The sequence below is a fragment of the Lepisosteus platostomus genome, chromosome 9, assembly GCF_059453375.1.
Source record: "Lepisosteus platostomus isolate fLepPlt1 chromosome 9, fLepPlt1.hap1, whole genome shotgun sequence".
In the NCBI taxonomy this organism is placed as follows: domain Eukaryota; kingdom Metazoa; phylum Chordata; class Actinopteri; order Semionotiformes; family Lepisosteidae; genus Lepisosteus; species Lepisosteus platostomus.
This window is the reverse complement of record NC_142619.1, coordinates 10,302,484-10,318,864: the sequence shown is the minus strand read 5'-3', so window position 1 is coordinate 10,318,864 and position 16,381 is coordinate 10,302,484. Positions and strand designations below refer to the sequence as shown.

Sequence of the window (16,381 nt, the reverse complement as noted above, 5' to 3'; positions counted from 1 at the left end):
ACTTCCAAGTGTGGCCGGTAGGCGAACTGCAGGGGGTCCAGTGCTGTACTCACCAGGGTTCTGAGGTGGTCCAGTACAAACCTTTCCAGAGTTTTCATTAGGTGTGATGTAAGTGCCACTGGTCTGTAGTCATTCAAGACTTTAGGGTGCCCCTTTTTGGGTACTGGCACCAGGCAAGATGTCTTCCAGAGCATAGGAACCTTTTCTAATCTCAGGCTGAGGTTGACGATGTACTGTAGCACTGAACCCAGTTGGTCTGCACAGATCTTAAGCACCCTGGAGCTGACACCATCAGATTAGTGTCACATGCACCTGTTGATGATTATGATCATAATGTAAATGTTAACGGTATTCTTCTTATATATTACCTGTTCCATAAATATTTGTGTTGTTTATGTTCACTGACAAAGAACAGTGTTTCATCTACAAAAAACCTTAAAGGAGCAGGGACTCACAAGTTCAGGTTCTACAACGAAAAAGCTGTTCTTAGCTCTACACAATCCATGGAAAACAACCAGTTCAATGGAGTAGCCATGGTATATGTCTTTCCATTCTAGTTCCTTCTGATGAAGTCTTCCTTTCTAGAATCTCCAATGTATCTATGGCACCAGCAGTCTATTGGCATCCAACTGCCCCATGATTTTCTTCTGCAATTTGTTACCCTTGCAGCCCCTGTGGTTCCTGCACCCATGACTTTTGCCCAGTTCACCAGATTTACTGCCCTTTAGAAGTCTCCTCCACCCAACTCCATTCCTGCATTATTTATTACATCTCCTCATCCACTGTCCTGTAAGACTTTTATCCTCTATTCTGCAGTTCAACACCACAAAAAGCATTCATCTTCACGCACCTCATTCCCTATGTTCCTCTCTGTTAATCAATAAATCATCCAAAGTGAAGAGATTAATTTAGCTGTCCTTTTTCACAACACCAGTGACCTTTCTGATTACAGAACTGTAGTTTGCATTTCAATATCCATCAAACTAATGCTCTCAGATTCCCATTCTTTCCAGTCTCTTTCAGTATCAGATTTCGACCTTGCTTTCTCCATGGTCAGAAATGTCTTGTACTCACCATTCAGAGAGCAATGGAACAAATTGGACAACAACATGTCCTCTTGACCTCACTTTCTGTTTCAGTGGCTCAATCCTATATGGATATCAAAAACAGCTCTCAGCTCAAGCTGCTACCTACCTAGAGTTACCCTCTAATAACTGTAAAATCCCCTCAGCTAATCATATCTTGGATCATTTTCTTCTCATTAATTTTCCTTCTGTACCTCCTGTTCCAACTCTTTTGGCCCTAATTCAACCACAAAATTTGGGGTGGTGCAGTGGCTCTGTGGCTAAGGATCTGTGCCTGTGGTTGGAAGGTTGCCAGTTTGTATCCCACGGCCTGCAGAGGAATCCTACTGGGTTGGGCCTGTGAGTAAGGCCCTTAACCCCAATTGCTCCAGGAGTGCTGTATAAATGGCTGACCCTGTGCTCTGACCCCAAGCTTCTCTCCCTGTCTGTGTGTCTCATGAAGAGCAAGTTCCTAATACAAGAAATTGTATATGGCCACTACTGTGTTCTCTTACCTTAATTAAGGTATTTTCAAACTGTTCCATCTCTGATTCTCAATTCTAATTCTCTGTTTCTTTACTACAGGAAAATACTGATTCCAAACCTGATAACAAACTTATACATACATGTATCTTCCTTTGCTCTCATTTTTGTTATGTCTGAGCTTCTCTTATTTGTGAAACTATACCATGCATACCATAACTTAAGTGTGCTCTTTTACTTCCCATCTCTTCAACCTCACTTCTTACACAGCATCTCTGCATCACCACTTTAGGTTGCGGCTCCTTTTTCTGCTGCAGTGAAACGGAATCATCTTCTTTTATAGTGACTGGTAATCTCCAACTTTTTCCGATGCTGCACTCTCTTAAGACTTTGCTGCTTATTAGTTGAGAAAATGCCCCTGGGCCCAAAAAAACTTTGTTAAATTTCACTTTCGGATTCCCCCGTTACACTTTAGGAAGTCTACTCTTTTATTTAGTTTCTATTATTTGGGATCCATCCTGTGGCCAACGTCCACCCACATTTCTTCAGACAATATATCTGTAGTCTTATTCTAAATCTCTGATTCACTTTCTTATTATTACTTATATTACTATTAAATATGGATGCAGCTAAAGAAGAATCACCAATTTATTCTTATTTTTGCATGCTGATTACTATAAAAATTTTTAACTATTTTCAACTCCAAAATGACTATTTCTCCTTTCCTACATTTCCTATATTTTCCTATATTTACTAGAGTTATTTCTTCTAGTTCTCTTTCAATTCCTTTAATTCTATAAATTTTCTGCCACTAACTTCTGACCTTCAACTCCATCCCTGCTTTTCAGACAGTTTAGTTTTCAAAATTACAAATGGAGCCACTCAGAAAGTGTGGTAGAACTCATTGCTGTGTTAGATGTGTTGAGGTACACTGCATGTAATTTGGTTGTGCAATTTACTGGCCAAAGCAGTGCTTTAGATGGTAGTGAAATAATTGCTTAATTTAATCTGTTTCCCTACTCTACTTCTTTCAATCCACTTAAAATGAAATATACCCCTACTTCTTTTTATGAAGGTCATTTGTTCCAAGAAAACCTTTCGTGTATAGAAAATTCATAAAAAGAAAAGCTATTTCCATTATTTCTTGTGGGGAAAATTACAGTCCATTCCAAATCCCAAAAATGTCACTCCTACTTTTACCTTTTTCAATAAAAAATGATAAAAGATACAATAATATCTAACATTCATACTGTGTTTTGTAGTTTTAGTGTTAAAAAAAACTGCTTACCAAGTTAGACATTCTTTAACATACCTACTGCAAGTACAGTACTGTACAATAATTAATTTATTTAACTTAATTTGCTTTTTGTGTAATTACAGACACACACACAATTTTCATTTTCATTAAAACCTTTAGGGTCCGTGATAAAGTCTAAACCACACATTCTCTAACACAAAAAGTAGGAGTTGCATTAAGCAAGACGTGGTGAACTGTATCACTGTCTCTCATGCCACTCCATAGGCTACGTGCTAGCTCTCACCCATACTAGTTATTGGAATGTGATGTGTACACTCAATATGAGGCAGTTAGTCTTATTTTATTTTTTTCGACTGACTTAAGGAAAAAAGGAAGTAGGAAGTAAAAGAACTAAGCAAGGAGGGAGGCTGAGATATTGCAACAGCATGCACAGTGACCTAAAGGAAACTTTTTTCTCAAGATCAGGAAAAGAATAAAGTGTTAATAAACGTGATTAAGTTCCTTAATCATGAAACCATCATGATTAATCCAGACAACACAGACTCACACCAATTAACAATTGTGATTGTTAAATATTTGTTTAATCCAGTGTGTCTGAATTTTTACTCTTTTCACCAAAGCTGTGCCAGAGAACAAAGAATTTGTGTGCCTTTAATTGTATCAATTGCTTGGGCATATTTTTGGCAAAATAATTTACAAGTTGGGGATTATGATTATTTATTTCAAGAAATGATTTGTCCACTCCATCATTTCTGATTTTCTCTATTTTTGTAACTCCCCATTTGAAACAGTATGTTTTTATACTTTTTAAATTAAATTTAAACATACAATTGGCAGAAAAAATTAAGTGAAAAACATGTATGTCTTACTTTTTACTAAGGAGATGCAAACCTCGATGGAATTGGGTAAATTAGGCCTTCTTCCGTCCTTCAGTGGTCTTCAACTCCTACAAAGGCATGTTTCCATTGGACTGTTGCTGGGAGTAATATGTCTAGAAAGTAGGACAGATCCCTCTGCCAAACAAAAATATCTTTTATATGTCCTTTCAACATAATTAATTTTTAAACTCCAATTTAACTACATGTGTCTTCAGTGCCTTTTTTGTGGCTGTTTCTCATCAAAGACATTGTCTCATCCAAGTCGTTCTCTTCAACAACATGACAGGTACTGTAGCTTGTTCCTTATTACCACAACCCTTCAAGTGCCTCTTGTTCTCAATTTTAAATGCACTTCCACATTGTCTCCACTGATCCTCTGGTTGACTTTGTCAGTGCCTTTGAGGATTCTGAATACTTGTATCAGGTCTCCACATATTGTACTCTGTTTTAATCTAAAAAGGTTCAGTTCCTTTAGCCTGTCTGTGAAGGATATTCCATGAATTAATAAAATAACAGTTGGTGGTAAACCCTTTAGTTACAGGGCCCCTAGCTTATGGAACAGGCTCCCACCCCATATTTGGGATGCCGAGTCAATCTCAGTATTCAAATCAAGACTGAAGACCTATTACTTCAGCCTAGCCTACTCATACCTTACATTATAGCCTGCTGGTGCTGCTGTACATGCCATTGTGTGTCTCTATGTTGGCCCATCAGGTAGATACATCTGTTCTGGCCAAACTATCCTATTCTTCTCCCCACAATTCCAGATGGCGCCCGGGCTGGGCACCATCTGAGTTGGATGCTGCATCACTGCCGTGGATCCAAGAGAAACATAATGGATATAGCTATTGTTTAGAAGGAATTTACTGGTCTACAGATATCTGCATGGAGTACTAACACACAGAAGATATGATGGATGGACAGATGGATTAATACCCTCATTATTTCCTTTTTTAATTATATAATGTTAGCATGCCCAAAGGGGTTGGGCAACCAGTTGACCTTGGACCCCTAGAGGTTTTTTTTTCTCCTTACTAAGGAGTTTTTTAGTTCCTCTCTTCCGTTGTCTTCTGGTCTTCTGTTCTGTATTGACAAAATGTATCATCAATTGCATTGTTAAGCGCCTTGAGCAACCTTGTTGTGAAAGGCACTATATAAAAATAGATTGAATCTAATTGAATTGAATTAATCCCTGGTACTATATGTTCTGCCTGTAGCAAAGTGATCAGAGTCAAACTCTTTCTGCTTCTTTTTGGGGATCATAAAGAGGACTGTAGCTTTTTGGGAACCCTTACTATCTCAAATTAAAGGCAATAATATTTCAGAAACATCTGCAGATAGACTACATTAAAAGGGAAAAGGAGCATATGGCAACAAGCTCCAGATTTGGGCTTTCATTTATACAATCTTGCCACACAATCTCCCTGAAGAATCAATACTGTAAATGACAAAGATAAGAGTACTATACAGTACAGGTATACAGTATAATTATTGTCTTCTTCTACTAGACTGTGGAGGAAAGCAATGACATACTGTATGCGAATATATTGTTAGAGTGTAAAATTTAAATAAAGACAATTCATGTTAAAATTATACAACATATTCGTTTAACCTTACATGGAATAAGTTCAGTTGTGTACATCATTTTACAAGAAAGACATTAATTCTCCAGAGGAAGTACACAACCAAGCCTGGGTCTAGCCTGTTGGGAATGTTACAGGCTGGAACATAGAAGATTATAGAGGACTTGATTCAAGTATTTTGAATCCTGAAAGACAGCAGCAACACAAGGATTTAAGGATGCAAGTGGAAATTATAATTAGGGACATTTATGACAAACAAAAAGACACTTTACAAAGAGGATAGTAGGAGTTTAGAACCAACTTCCAGGATGTGGTTGAAGTTTACTGTATGGGAAAGGTATAGATAGAATTATTAGAACATTAACCTTCAAACAACGAAACCAGCAGGATGGGCTGAATGGCCATCTCTTGTTTATATGTTTCCTTATGGTTTATTGATCAAAATAATTGTTGGGGCTCATGGATCAAGTACAGCATAAAGAAAGAAACAAGGTATGACCAAAACTGTAAACTGTCAAAGTTAACTGTTGTCATCTGTCACCTAGTCTTAACCGTCATTTGTTTTGTTAAATCATTTTAAGCTTTTTTTACTACCGTCACATTTCTGTATGGATTTAATGTATCCATTTTTAAACATTTAGAACTTGTACTTTTTATTCTGAAGAGGATTATGAATAACAAAATAATATTGGCGTAGCTAGGTCCCATCCTGGTGCCCATGGCGATTCCACTTACCTGCTGATAAAAAAGGTTATTAATTATGTCTAGCATGTGCTTGAGCACTGTAAGACTGTCATGGAAGGAAATATTTTTGTCGGCTGGGTAGAAGAATGCTTCTTTGCTTCCTACACTGGCTTTGTCCCTGACCTCTACAAGCGATACATCGATGACTGCATCAGTGCTGCTACATGCTCTAATGACCAGCTAGAGCATTTCCTGCATCAATTTACTAACTCTCACCCATCCCTCAAATAAACAGTTAACATATCTTCCACCACTCTTCTGTTTCTAGACATAAATTTATTTATTAACCATCCACGACTCTCTACCTTGGTCTATTACAAACACACAGATTCACACAGCTATCTCCTGTACAGCTTTTTTCAACCCACTCACACCAAAAACTCTCTCCCTATTTCACAGTTCCTCAGGCTACGTCGACTCTGCAGTGACTAAATGGATTTCCAGAACCAAGCACTCAAAATGCATTATTTTTTCATTGACGGAGTGTAGTGTGCTCTCTGAAGGCACCAGTTCTGTAGGGTTTGGGCATTTACTGGGACAATTATTAATTGTAGCAGTAAATCACAAAATTGATTCTTTTGATGGCTTTAGAATCCAACCATGCGATATAGCTCAAACAACGCACACACACAGGTACTTATACACGAGGATACATTTATTAATACATAAAATATGCATATAAACCTAACAGATCTTATCGAGAGGGTTATCAGAATACAAAAGGTATATATTCAGTCAGTTACAAAGAGTTACATATATCAAGAGGACATACGTTCAGTATATCATTCATTTAGACCGTTTCGTAAATGAACTTGGTTATAACTTCTACATTAGATACTCAAAACAAGTACATAACTCTTAAGAATTAAATTGATATCAACTGGTTGGGATAACAATTGAATTCTCGAGCAGTAATGCAGTGAAGTTGAATACTCATCCAATCTCTGGGGATTCAGATCTCCCGCGGGCACAAAGAAACAGTTTCAGGCTGTTGCTGTCCAATCCGCGCTCTCTGGCTCGGTGCCAGGCTGTGCTGTGCGGCTTGCGACGGTGCGCTGCTGATGCTCACTGGCCTGCTAGTTAGTGTTGGCTTTAACTAGCTATGTTTGCACAGGAGAAAAGATGACTGTTAGTCCCAGCAAGTCAGGAAGAGGACCGGTTCGTTCCTGGTGAAGCGCTAGTTCTGAATAGTGATTCAGCTGTCCACAGTTCCGACCTATTCACGAGGCCTGCTGCTGGTGCTAACCTCGGGTTGATCCTCTGGTTACTCTCTGGCAACCTCCGCTCTAGACTCTTAGAACAAAGGAAAGTTCTGGCACTCGGACACACTGGCCGTTCCGTGGTTGTCCGGGCTGAGTCTCAGGATGGTCAGGAGGCACGCTGCGAGAATGTCCTGCCCTTGGGAGCCTTCTGCTCCTGGGCCGTCCTGCCCTGGAATTCTCCTTTGAATTCCCTTTAGAATACTCCACAAAGTCCCCACTGAATCCTACTGCAGGCTCTCTGTGTTGGCTGTTTTTACCTGGAGGAACTTCAGCTTGTTGATTGGCTGAAAGTTCCATGGGCATCAGAGTCCCACGTGGGTTACTCGGCCCTACCAGTCCCTGATTGGTTGATCAAGGTGAGATATGAGTCACTTACTCCTGACACTTAGGAATGAAGTCCAGATGTCCATCTGGCACTCCCTAGACAGATAGGCGCCAATGGATGACCATTGATCATGATAGCCAGGCTTAGCTAAGTGCATCCCCCTTTGGGAGCTGTCCCTTATCAAAGGAAACCTTAAATCAGCCTGCATGAATAGTTTCTCTGTGGCTGCACCACAGAGATGAACGGAGATGGGGCCTCATTTGGGAAAGCTCAGAACACTTAATTCTTTCTTATTAATAAGCCTCGCCGCTACGGGAGGATACCCCACCCATGTTATCGATAGGGCCCTGAATCAGGCCAAAAATAGTCTTGGATCATCAACTCAATCAGGAACTCCCGGTCTCACAACCGCATTCATTTAGTGCTTCCCTACCACTCTAACACACTTTTTACCCCCAGGACCATTATTAACAACTACTCCATTTTACAGGACGTATCCTCCATTGGTTTCCTTTTTTCTGACTGCCCAATCATCTCTTACCACCGACCACCCAATCTATGTAAACTTCTTGTTCACAGCTCCCTTGACCACTCTTGGCAAACACGCTCACTCAGGTCAATTCCGGATCACCCAGACGACATCCTGTACCTCAAGCAACCTCATTTACTGTATCTCTTGCACAAAATGCTCAGCTATCTACGTTGGGGGATCTGGAAGGAGACTAGGAGACCGCTTCAGAGAACATGTTAGGGCTGTGAAGATTAAAGATTTCCCCAAGCCCATAGTTTCTCATTTTCACCTCAGACGGCCATGATCTCCGTCTCTGTTCTCAAAGAAGGTTTTCTCAACTCCCATAGCAGAAAGACTACACAAACGAAACTAGGTTCTCACCTTCCCCCTTCTCTCAATGACTGACTTGTTTTCCTGTAATCTTCTCTATTCTCGTGCCAAGTTTGACTTCACACCTTTGTTCACCCCTCTCTTTACTTTGCACTTCCTGAGGTGCCTCTCTGCCTCTCTGCCTCTCCCCTCACCCCGCCAGCTTTTGTCCTTCTGTGCTATTTAATCTTTGCCCTTTCTTTCTCACACCTGAAGAAGGCTTCACTGCCTAAATGTTGTGTTTTCTCTCTTCTCTTTTTAGTGTGGAATAAACCTATTACTTGTTCGTTTTGTAAAAAAAATAAGGTAGACAGTATTTAATATATTTTAAATATTATGGGAGTCCATAAATCACAAGATTGACATCATATGAGAACATTTTTTGTCTGTATACTTGTAACTTGTAATTCTATCTGTCTTCATATGCACATTCCAATTCCACTGTTCCATTTTGAGTTGTTGAAATTTACAATTTCATTATATACAGCGAAATCTTTTCCAACACTTTAACATTAAATTAACATTAACTGCATTAATTATGTTGTTTAGATTTAGAAATTTTATCCCTCGGGAGGTTGATCAGAATACCTCCTGGGTATCCCTGCCTGTCGTAAGAGGCGACTAAAAGGGTTGTGTCAGGAAGGGCATCCGACGTAAAACCATCTTGCCAAAACCATGGTTGCAAAAAACACAAAGCACATACCGGATCGGCCGGGGCCCGGGTTAACAACGTCCGCCATTAGTGCTGTGTCCCAACAGGGTACTAATGGAAATTATGCTACTGTGGGGAAAACTGTAGAGTGGGGGCTACAGAAAAGAAACAAGGTGAAGGGGCCTGGAAGGAATGTTAAGTCAATGAGAGTGGGGAGTTGGAATGTTGGCACCATGACAGGGAGAGGGAGAGAATTGGTTGAAACTATGGCAAGGAGAAAAGTGGAGATCTTGTGTGTGCAAGAAACCAAATGGAAAGGAAACAGCTCAAGACACCTAGGAGAGGGATACAAGATTCTATATGCTGGAAAGAGTACCAAAATGAATGGAGTGGGTGTGATAGTGTGCAAAGACCTAGCAGACAAGATATTGAGGGTGGTTAGACACTCAGACAGGATTATCAATGTACAGGTGGCTTTTGAGAGTGGGTTATGGAATATCATCTCTGTATATGCACCACAGGTAGGAAGACCACAGGAGGAAAAGGATAGCTTTTTGGAAGATCTCGAAGAAGTGGTTAGCAGAATCCCAGGAAATGAAATGGTGGTAATTGGAGGAGACTTCAATGCACATTTAGGAGAGAAATGCCCAGATTATCCAGATGAACATGGTCAGAGAGGGCTAGGAGAGAGAAATGAAGAAGGAGGAAGGCTACTAGAAACACTCCAAGCTCTTGAATTGTTTGCAGTGAACACAGGGTTCACGAAGAATTATTAGCAAAAGGTGACATACAGGAGTGGAGGCCATGATACCCAAATAGATTACATATTAGTGAGAAGAATTGATAGAGCGAAAGTCCAAGATGCTAAAGTCCTGCCCTATGAGGCTGTTACCAGACAACACAGGCTACTGGTGATGGACATCACAATATTGAAGGAGCGAAGAATAAGGCAGAGGAAACACCCAGCACGAACAAAAGTGTGGAAACTGAGAGAAAACAACGTAGATTTCAACAGGCTGGTGAAAGAAATGAAAAACAACACAGAGGAAACAGAGGAGCCTTCAGTTGAAGAAGAGTGGACTGAGATGAGCCACATCTTAGAAGAGGCTGCTACCAGGGTTTGTGGAAAGACAAGAGGAGGCAGACCGAGGGATAATGAAGAGTGGTGGTGGGATATGGAAGTTCAGGAAACACTGAAGGAAAAGAAAAAAGCATACAAGGCACTGAAAGATGGCACTGGAGAATTACAAGAATATAAGAGACTAAAGAAGGTAGCAAAAAGAAGTGTAGCAAGAGCAAAGGAAAGAGCCTGGAAAGAATGGTATGAGAAACTTGAAACAAAGGAAGGAGAGGACCAAATCTACAAGATTGCTAAACATAGAGCGAGACAGAAAAAAGATATTATCCGGGTGGCGGTACTCAAGGATGGAGAAGGCAGAGTCTTGATTAAAGAAGAACAGATCAAGCAAAGATGGCTGGAGTACTTCAAAAATCTGTTAAATGTAGAAAATGAGAGGGAGAACCTAGTGGAGGCAGACGTAGTGTGTGGACCAATCCAAGAAATTTCAGTAAAGGAAGTGACAGAAGCTATCAAAGAGATGAAAGTGGGCAAAGCAACTGGACCATCAGGAATAGCAGCACAACACTTTAAGAACCTCGATGAAGAGGGGATTCAGTGGCTGACGAGATTGCTAACAATATTGCAAAGGAAGAGAGAATTCCAGAAGAATGGACAAAAAGCAGTATGGTTACCATCTACAAGGAGAAAGGAGACCCAATGGAGTGTAAAAACTATAGAGGAATAAAACTTCTGGAACATGGATTGAAAATCCTGGAAAAAATTCTGGACAAGAGACTCAGGAAGATAATCAGGATCCACAACTCACAATTTGGATTCTCAGCGGGGAAAAGCACAACAGATGCCATTTTTGTGATGAGACAGTTACAGGAGAAGACACTAGAGAAAGGGAAAAAGCTGTATGTGGCCTTTCTGGACTTGGAGAAGGCATATGACCGTGTGCCCAGAGAGGTGGTGTATTGGTGCTTGAGGAAGAAAGGAGTACCAGAAAGCATGGTGAAGTTAGTTCAAGCAACCTATAGAGATGCAACTACAAAGATGATAACACAACAGGGAGAGACAAAAGAGTTTGAAATCACAGTTGGAGTACACCAAGGATCAGCACTAAGTCCTTTCCTTTTCATAAACATTATTGACACACTGACAGAGGAGGTAAGAACAGAAGTGCCTTGGGAACTCATCTTTGCTGATGATGTGGCACTGATGGCAGACTCAGAAGTAGAACTACAGGAGAAAGTGTTCAAATGGCAGAGGAGTCTGGAAAAGGGTGGACTGAAAATGAATGCAGAAAAATCTGAAATAATGGTAATGGAGAGAAGAGGAGATACTATGACCAATGTTGAGGAGACAAATGGAGGAAAACTGAAACAAGTTGATGACTTCAAATACCTTGGATCAAAACTGGTAAAGGGAGGAGAAACACTGGAGGCAGTAAAACAAAGAGTGAAAGCTGGATGGAACAAGTGGAGAGAAATAACTGGAATAATCTGTGACAGGAAAATTCCCAGAAAGTTAAAGTGCAAAATGTACAAGACTGTGATTAGACCTGTACTACTATATGGAGCTGAATGCTTGGCAGTTGGAAAGAGGGAAGAGAACTTGATGAGAAGAACTGAAATGAGGATGTTGAGATGGATTCTGCAGATTTCAATGAAGGATAAGATCAGAAATGAAGAAATCCGTAGACGATGTAGGGTGGTGGATGTGGTTGAGAAGATGCGAGAGGCGAGGTTACGGTGGTATGGACATATCATGAGGAGGGACGTTGAGGAAGTAACAAAGAGGGTAATGGAATTTGAGGTGGAAGGTAACAGAGGAAGAGGCAGGCCTAGAAAGAGATGGATTGATTGTGTGAGAAAAGATATGGAGGTATGTGAAGTGAGTGAGGAAGATGTGCTCGACAGAGACAAATGGAGAAGAGCAACCAAAGCAGCTGACCCCAGGACAGTCTGGGACTAAGGCTGTGAAAAAGAAGAAGAAGAAGATTTAGAAATTTTAGTTTATGAGTGTATGGTTGCTGCTTATTCTTTGGATATTGGAAGTTTTTTTTTAAAAGGCCTCATCATGTCTTTAATTTCTTTTTCTGAACACTGCTCAGCCTGTGTATTTCTATACTCTCATAAAAAGTATAGAAATAAGTCTCTTTCTATACTTTCATAAATCCTCCATACATGTTTTGCTTTTCATTTTATTGTTTGCTGACAACATTTTAACCTACTGTGAATTGTCTGTGAGTCTTGCTGCATGTAAAACTGTTTCAGCATGGAGACATTATCCATAGTGCACACAGCTGAATCGATTAATACAAAGGATAGGAACTTGGTAGGAAAATGAAGGGCCCCTGGCTTCACTGTACATTATCTGGGATGACATTTTTTAATCTCTGTCCTAAATTCCTAAAGGCTACAATATCTCAGTAATTCTCTGATGTTATAGCATTTAACCACAAACACTTTATACATCTTTTTCAAGGTCATGGCCTATATTTCTGCGTGCAACTCTGTTGAAAGGTTGAAAAGTACATTTAAAAAAAAATTGTTTAGGGGGAAGAGAATAGAATGCAATAGTGTATATGAGGAAAAATGTGAATAATGTTGGCATAGTTTCACAAGCTTGATATCTCAAATTTCCAATCCTTGAATCCTTGTCTGAATTGTAATTCTTCCACACAATATGTCCAATGATTGTCTCCAGTAAGTAATAAGAAGTCTCCAGTGCAAATACATAAGAAAGTATAAAACAAAATTTAAAAATAATAAATGTACTTGAAATAATTCTATGCAGAAGGTTGTTTTACATTTGTTACTATTCATACAGTTTAGGTATAACTGTAATTACTTTTAGTATTTACATTAACTCTAGACATCTGAACACTTCTTTGTGAATATACAGTATTCTTTAGGCCTGAAGGTCTATAACCAGGAATATATGGGGATGGTGTGCTATCTCATAAAAATAAAATCACCATTTTAACTTTGTCAATGGCAGACATTTTTCAGACATAGCCACAACTATTCATCTAAGCTGAGCATTGCAAATGTAGGGAAAATCATTCAAGAAACATATTTGTAAGCCCCTTGAGCATATTTTGTTTTGGCCTTTCATTTTAGAAAGTATGACTTGTTCAAAAAATTCAAAAGAATCGCCTAGAAAGACTATTTGCAGTCTTCATAAATGTTTCTTCCTAGAATGCCAATCAACAGCTTCAAAACGTGTGTCTTGACTTTTCAGTAATGTTTTAACCTTTTTAATAATGTTTTATGCTTAAATTGTACCCAAACAGGAACATTGGCCTCACCTGAACAAGAATAAAGGCTTTTACAGTCTTTCACCCAGTTTGGCTCATAGTGCACTGGAAAGCTTCCCATATGCCTTGTAATGATATAAATGGCAATTCTGATGCATTAACAGAGCTCTCTTTCCTGCTGATTACTGACCATGATAGGAGTACCTGAGAGGAAATCAATGAAAAATAAATTACCACCAGCAGTGTTTACCCACTGGATATCTATTTTATTTTCAGGTACTCTCGTGCTAAATCAAATCTGTCAAATCAACAAACTCTTACACACCTCAGCTAAGACAAAGCATCTATAGACACAGTGCTGTGGTATATCAAAATTAATCATTTCTAACACTTAGCAAATCATCAGCATTTACTCAATATCCAACATTCATTCATTAATTCATATGTTTTCTAGACAAGCAAATAAATCTAAATTTTATCAAGGGCTGTAGTAATTGTGCTGGCATCTATTGACATAAAATGAGCTTCAATCCTTTTGTCCAATAAAATCCAGACAGTACTTTAACAACAAAAATGTGATGATGCACAGCACCTTAAGCACAGTATCAATTATCATGCACCTGCTAAAAGCAGGACCCTCTGTCCAAGGTGTAGGTGTGAGTATTGGGTACGCGAGACTGATTAAGAAGCAGGTAAATGATAATTGGATAATGCAGATTCCTTGTTAGATTCATTTGGTATCAGCACTGTTATTTTTCTTGCTTTCTCTTTTATTCATTACAGTTGAAAGATGGAAGAGGCTGTCCATGAGAGACAGAGATATGTGTTGCTGCTGAAGTCCGACTTTTTTTTTTATCAATAAACTTTTGGAATCAGTGCTGCTCATCCCACCCCCTCCCCAGTAAATATGTTGTATTATTTCCAGACCCTGCTAGCTCAGCAGTGTATTTCAATTCCTTCCTACTTACCTGTTTTTTTTAAAGCAGCATTTATCAGGGGAAATGTCTTCTACAAATCTGTAAGAAAAGTGATACATTTATTCAACTGGGTAACATTAAATCAAAGGTGGGCATTACTTTGATGTAATACCATGTAGAAATTATGGTGTATATCAATTGGTTTACAATACTAGGGCAGTATACCCTGTCCATAGCTGAATAGTGTAGACCTAAACTGGATAAAGAATTCTGAATAAAATGAATTTTATGTAAGATGAATTCAGCATTTCTTTCACAGAGAACTGTTGACCATCTTTTGATTCCTGAACTATTCACATTTATTAGACATGAATTAATACAAATATATTCCCTTTAAAGAGCAGTGTATACAGAATATCCATTGAATCCATTTGCTTGTACTTGAGCTTAAATGACACCTATCAAATTCAGCTCAATTCAATTTTTGTTGCCAAGTGGTACACTAAAACCCACACTACACAGTTCCAAAAACAGCAATAACTCTAAGACTCTAATGGGCTAATATTCAGAAAAAAATGTAATTAATGGATTGGTAGTATGATAGGATGTATATTTGATAGAGTCACTTTACAAATTTTATATATTTTCATGGATATTATTTATTTTTAAATTCAGGTTTTAAAAATATTATGTAAGGAAAAAATGTAAAAATCACGTTAATTCATTTGGGACATTGAAAGTGATTATGTAATGAGTTGCCTAAAAGACAATATGCAACATTATGGTGCTCAGAAATACATTTAAGCCCACACATATTGTTTATAGACAAAATGTAGCTGGGCTGTTTAAGAGCTATTTTGTACAAGGAAAATGATTCAACTTAATTGTGTCCCCAGTGCTGATTTCGGTAGGCATAAATGATTTATGAGAATATATATAAAGTCTAATGACAAGTTAAAACATATACTGTTCCCTGCACTACTAGTAACATGGTTTCCATGGCAACAAGAAATGTCCCATAGACTGAAAATCTCTATGCAAAGAGAGATATTTCATCTAATTAGAATGATAAGAGAACACTTTTATCAAAATTATAGCATTAAGTTAATCCATTTTTAATTAAAAGTATCTTAAAGTTTTACTTTCTTGAAAAAGGAAAAAAGCAGTTTTCAGCAGATGTCACTATTGAGAGATTACTAGAAATGAGAAAGTCATCAGAGAAAATAATACATGGTTCTACAGCGACAACTTCAGGCTGTGTGTGAAGACCATGTAGTCATAGCAGTACATTATGATTATTATGAAAAGGAAACTTTTTTCTGCTTTTTAACCTTCCATCTAATATGTGTATAGAAAGTGCATGTTGTTTTTTTTTTTTCAAGCAGAAAGTCATTGTATTTCTCTCTGGTTCTAATGTCAGTATGAGGACCAGCAAGTGTCAATCATTCCTTTGAATCAGAATTTCTAAACCAATACCCTAATGTGGACAGTACTGATCTATGAAATACGGCACTTTTTAAAAATGTATTGGTGTTAGCTACATTGCACTCTGCAATGTGGCCTAAAGTTAAAATAATTCGTAAAGCAATTTCTCAATTCTTTGCTCGAGCTGCTGTGTAATGGAACTGTTGGCACATAATTACTGCTGCTTGTCGCCCATGTGGATGCTGCATTTGAGTGGTGGATGATATCTGAGTTTTCTGATATGCATAGAAATTTACAGTCCTTTAGGATGAATGCAAGGCAGTATACATATTATTACCGTCATTAGCACTCTCACATCAATGTTTTACTCCTTAAGCTTCACCCCCTCCAATAATTTAGCTTTCCAGCACTACAGGAGGTCACAGTGCCTTCCTGCACAGGAGAGAGCTTAACTAAAGCTATTAAGATAACTGAATTATACTGTGACCCCTTTCACAAACAATCTCAGGATCTGCCAGTTTTCTAGTACCCGGATGTTCCAAAGCCACACAGAGCAAATACTAAAAAAATACCTTATGGCACTAA

At 38.7% G+C, this 16,381-nt stretch overlaps 1 long non-coding RNA gene across 1 annotated transcript in view; it reads left to right on the top strand.

The window, feature by feature from the left end:
• The window catches only part of LOC148654540 (uncharacterized), a 214,658-nt gene extending 199,993 nt beyond the window's left edge, over positions 1-14,665 (top strand). The window contains exon 2 of the long non-coding RNA XR_015941486.1: positions 14,044-14,665. This is a non-coding gene — a long non-coding RNA (uncharacterized LOC148654540). The remainder of the gene's footprint in view (positions 1-14,043) is intronic.
• Positions 14,666-16,381: the final 1,716 nt, after the last annotated feature.